This window comes from Euphorbia lathyris, chromosome 4, assembly GCF_963576675.1.
Source record: "Euphorbia lathyris chromosome 4, ddEupLath1.1, whole genome shotgun sequence".
Taxonomy (NCBI): Eukaryota; Viridiplantae; Streptophyta; class Magnoliopsida; order Malpighiales; family Euphorbiaceae; genus Euphorbia; species Euphorbia lathyris.
Genome location: NC_088913.1, coordinates 83,251,447 through 83,257,446, shown reverse-complemented (window position 1 = coordinate 83,257,446; position 6,000 = coordinate 83,251,447).

Here is a 6,000-nt window from a genome sequence, read left to right as displayed (position 1 = left end):
AAGTGTGGTAAATGCAACCAAATTGGCCACAATGCTAGAGGTTGTAAAGCAGGGGTAACTGGTGAGAGTCCATAGTAGAGAAGGATGTGAAGAGAAAATGCTAGAAGAACTGGAGCACAGGTAATTGTTGTATTATGGTTTCTTATGCTTCCCAATTCAAATTGTGTATTAACTTATCTGCATTGGTTGTTACAGTTGAGTCCAGATAGGAGTGGCAGACAGAGGATGGCCCAAGGTGCAAGTGCTAGTCAACCAACCCCACAGCAACATGTGAATTCAGATGCAGGAGCAAGGATTGCTCAAAGTCAACCAACATCAAACATAGGCAGTGGTAGGGGACGTGGTACAAGTAGGGGTCGTGGTAGAGGACGGACAAACCATTTTCAAGATGGTACCACATCAGTGCCTACATATCATTTTAGACCACCAAGAAGTAATGATTCTGATCAAGCAGGTACAAGTAGGCTTATGCGTTCTAGGAGGACATCATGCCTAGAAGGAATGGCAACAAGATTGGGTGCGGGGGCACCAGTTAATGAGAAGTGACATGTATTTTGTTTCATGTAAATGTTTCACAAGTATTGGGTTGATGTAAATGGTGAACATGTTTTTGTGATTGTGAAGGCTAGGACATGTTTTTGTGAATGTCAAATTTGGACATGTTTTTGTGATTGTCAAATTTTGACATGTTTTTGTGTCATGTATATGGGTAATAGGTTTTTGTGTCCTGCAGAGTTGGACATATTTTTGTGTATTTTGGACAAGATCTTTGTGTATTTATCAGGTCCATGAATGACAAAATGGGTTACACATATTATTGACTTTTTGTATTACATCTGTGGTTTACAGATCTTCTTCAGATTTACAATTACATCTGTGTCAATTACAGGGCACAAACTAATACATAAACTACTTCACAACTACCACAAACTTATGAGTGACAATTAACTCAAAACAATATTCAAACAACAATTACATCTCTAGTTTATCGTATTGAAACAACAATTGAAAGTGACAATTAGCACACAATGAACACAAAAAAACCCATTTTCATTCATTCAAACAACAGTTACATCAAGGCATGATGCCAATCTTGGCTAGCTCATCATTTTCCCTAACATTTGTGAAACTAAACCACAAGAAAGCAACGAAACACAAGATCACAACTACTACCCAAGCCTTTGAGAAATGGTATTTTGTGTTCTTGTACTGGTCTAACATGCCTTGCAAGTAGACGATTTCTGCATTTTTGCAAGCATTAAGCTCCTCAACTCCCTATTCTTCTCTGCTAATTTACTAATTTCATTTTGCAGTTCAACCTCACGACCATGGCATTGCTCGATTTCATCCTCGAACTTGTTGATTGTCAGTTTCATCTCTTTCATAACGTCTCTTCCTCTAGCACATACAAGTGGATCAATCCAGTCGAAAAAACGACACACATCTTCATTGGGGTATCTAGAACAACCTATGTACCTCCGACCCATGTTAATCAAAGACCAAGCCGTTCTTCTCCGAGCTCTATGCTCGTAAAAACAGTGAACTCCATTCCAGTATGTGTTTCGTGTGTTTAAGCTCGACGAAGAAGACGATGAGCTCATGGCGAACGAAATTGAAGAATTATAGCTGCGATTATCGATTTTTCTGCAACTTTTGAGGGTCGATTTTTCTTCCTGCGAACGAAATTGAAGAATTATAGCTGCGATTATCGATTTAGGTTTAAGGATTTTGGGGATTTGCTAGAATCGGGAATTAGGTTTCGAATGGATTTTGGGGATTTAATGAATTTGGGATTTTAATTTTGATTTTTGGTCTTTTATATCGTCAATTTTTCTTAATGGCGCAAATACCCTCGGCCACATCATCGCCCCTGACGGCAAATCTGCCGTTTCCACGATTTTCGTAACGGTGTCAACCACGAGTACCTATTTGTAACAAAAAATACCACAGGTACCACATCGCAAATCGGCGAAACCACATGGTAGTTTTTTGTAATTAACCCTAAAATTTAAGCATTGAAACTGATACAGATTAATTAAATTATTGACATATGCATTTTATTATTATAGACAAATTCATGGTGAAGGTGATACTGTTCCATATTAACATATATATAGAATCATTCAAATAATTTGCATAGTTAACATATACTAATAAAAAAATAACCAAAGAATCAAGTTGATATGTTATCAAAATTGAAAAACATAAGTACAGAACAAAACTTAGAATGATCATATAAAATGAATGTTCATGAACTTGTTCAATAGTTATTAATAATTATAACGTATTAGCATTTAATGTATATCTACAGATTCATTGACAATGGTGTATATTTTTACAAAAATTGACTAGAACTAATATACAAGGAAAATAAAAAACAAACCTATATACAAAAACAAAACAAACAGATTAAAATTAAACAAAACAAATCAACCTAAACTAAAATCTCATCCCGATGAATTGGGATTTGCATAGCCCGATAACGATCAATCTTCGCTTGCACGAAGATTCGTCTTTCTTCCACAGAAAGAACTCATAGGCCAACTTATATGGCGTGCATCAGTAATCTTCTTGGAAGATTTATGCTTGGAAATCATGCTTTTGAGAAAAGGAAAAAGTCTCTGGAACTTTTTGAAAGGTTTGAATAATTGGAGAAGAATATCAGAATTTGTCTGAAAGAGATGAAAAGTATTGAAGTCTGATCTTCTCTAATTATTTATAATGATGTTAGGATGAATTAAAGTGTCTGTTGGTGGCGAAAAGGTGCAAATTCACACCATTTGAACATGAAGAATCTTAATTTTTTGAAATATTCAGCAATGGTGCATGAACTGAAGAAGAAAGAAGAGATACAGGTCTGATATACGCCCGTGTCGCGACCGAGAATGGTAATTCTCGGTCCCGACACGCTGATTTCCATCAAGAAATCACACAGCGAAACCCAAGTTTTGATGATCTCGGCCGAGAATATCAATTCTCGGCAAGTTCAGAATTTTTTTTTTTCTCTTTCTTTCCTTTGAAATTTTGGAATCCTGAATTCTCAACTGAGAATTCACATTCTCGGTAAGTTCAGAAAATTTAGCTACATTCTTGAGACAAACTGAGATTACTGATTCTCAACTGAGAATCCGGAAATCTCAACTGAGATTCATGGGATTCATATACACATTAATTTCTTGAAAACTAATTAAAAATAGGACTGAAATAAATTCTTATTGATTTTAAACTTCATATATACACTAACCTAAAAACTAAAAAATTTTAGAATAAAAAATTGTAACGTTGAAAATATGTCAAGTTAAATAAATTGTTGGTTTCAAACCAAAAATCATGACTTATGAAAAAATGAAGAAGTGACGTTTGTGCCTCTTGGTGAATAAAATCTAAAATTAGAAATTAAATATATAGAGAGAAAAATTATTTAATATATATTTTATTAAATATTTATTATTTTTCTTTTTTCAAAATATACGTGTCATGATCGAGAAATTTGGAGTATCGAACGTGACACGTTTTGCCCCTTGGCAAGGAACTCTTTGCATTAGTCCTCCCTAAGTCTATAGAGAATTTTAAAATCTCAGTTGAGAATTAAAATTTTCAGTAAGTTCAGAAATTTATAAGGCATAGAAAGTCAAAAATCTTAGTTGAAAATAAAAAATTCTCAGTAAGTTCAGAAATTTATAAAACTTCAAATAAAAATCACTGTAGAGATTTGTTTAAAAATCTCTATACAATCAGAAACTTAAATTATGTGTGATTTTAATTCAATTGAATTTTTTTTTAAATCTAAAGACACTTTCCTCATTAAGTACAAATATTTAAGATACATAGCATATTTTCAATATCTTTCAATGAATTTTTTTTTATTTCTAATCTAATCATTATTGCTAAACTAAAGATAAATATAAAAATTAAACTAAAATAAAATGTAAAAATTAAAATATGAAATACTAAAAACTAAAAAAATGTGATAATCCTTAAAAATTGTCAAGGAGAATCAAAATCATGGACATAATCAATTACCTAGACCGGTTTTAAATAATGGTCCTGTCCATTTAACTTACCTGAGAATAATTTCAAGTGGGAATAAAAGAAAGTAGAACTCTATCCCACATTTTGAAATTATTATTATATTTTTTTTCTCTTTTTTTTATTTTTTTTAAGCGCTGTCTTTTTAGCGTTTCTCAATTTAAGGATCTAATGATTTCGGTTAAATGCCCGAACCTCTAGTTCTGCGCATGAACAAGAACTACGTGCATGAACTGAAACTGTTGAAACTATGGTAAAAGTCGACAATTCCTTCCTGGGGGATAAGATAATTTCAAGGACTGTATTCCTTATTCCTACTTTCTAATATATCTGTCTGAGAAAAGTTGATCGGCTATTTCTTGGAGAGATAAATATAGGTGTTTAAGGAAATGATATGATAAAAGAAAAGAAATTATTTGGGTGTAACGTAGGAATTGAATAATTTTTTTACAAAGAGAAATGATGTTTTGGTGAAGGGTTAAGTTTATAGAAAAGGGTTAAAGGTGTTTGGAAAAAAAGTAAATTTTTCTGGGAAAATCATCTGTCACGTCTGACATACTGGTTCAAAAATTTCCTCTCACTTCTGATGTATCTGTATACTGGATTTCTTTTCTGTAGACTCATTCTGTGAATTTATATTGATGATCAAATCTCCAGTTTATCTTTGGAAAAACTTGGATTTTTTTTATCTGCAAATATCTAATTGCAAATGTTAAATAACAACGAGGATTTAGTCCTAGTGACCATCCTCAATAAATAAAATAAAACTAGAAAATAAATAAATAAATTATAAACCAAGGTTCGGAATAAAACACGAAAAAAATATAAATTTTTGTTAAAAATTTGGCGTTCCCCAGCAACGGCGCCAAAAACTTGTTGAGCGATTTCCGCAAGTGCACTGTTTCGCTTGTAGTAAAAAAAAGATATCGATCCCACAGGGAACGTTTTTTTTAATGAAAACTTATTTTAATTCAGTTTGATTCACGTTTGAGGTTTATAATATGGAAAATCGTTTAATTGGATTTGGTTTTGAAATTGATGGAATAAGAATTAGATTAGAGTATGTAGAATGTTAGAAATCAATTCTGTTTTGAGTATGAATTTACAAGATAGAAACGTTTAGTGCTTTAGAAAAGGGAATAAATGTATTCGTTTGCATTAAGCAAAGAAAACAACTTTAAACTTTGTATATAAATTATATAAATGTAATAACGTGAACTCATTCAACTAAAAGGCTTTGAACGCAACAATCCTCCTAACTGGTTTAGATTGCTTCCTTAACCAAATTAATACTTTTTCAAGATATCAATTTGTCTAAGTGTTCAATAAAGTTTCCTTGTAAAAATTTTGAATTCAACTACATTTTCATGAAAACACCAGAACTCACTTCGGATCAATTACCATAAGTGCTACATAAACATCGATTGAATTGAATAAACTTTATTAGATGAAGTATGGATTTGATACAAGTTTATAGAGAACAATAAGCATGGAAGCTTTCGACGACTTTCAAGCGAACGGGTTGTCAATCCTTCCTTGAACCTCGTTTACAGTTTGTCAGGCTCCTGGGGTGAATCCTCTACTTAATCTTCTCGCTGAATCTTCGGAATAGTGACGGTTCCTTCTACTATCAAAATGTAAACTAATATAAACAAATCTTAATCTAAATCTAAATGCTACTGTGTTTGTAATTATTTGATAAACAACTTGTGTACGGCAAGTTGCCTTTTACAAAATCGAACTCTAATCTCTGACTCATTTCTGAGTCAGAGTTTCTGCATAAACTCTGCACTAATCTTACAAATCGAACTCTCTACATATTTCAACTTTGAATCAACGCTTTATTTATAGATGTTGAAGAGTCATGCTTGAAGTGTCGTGTCTGTTATGGAGAGTCGTGTCCGCTGCGAAGAGACGTTTCTATCCACCCGAACGAATGCGTTTCTTGGAATTTTAAACATGTGAATTTAG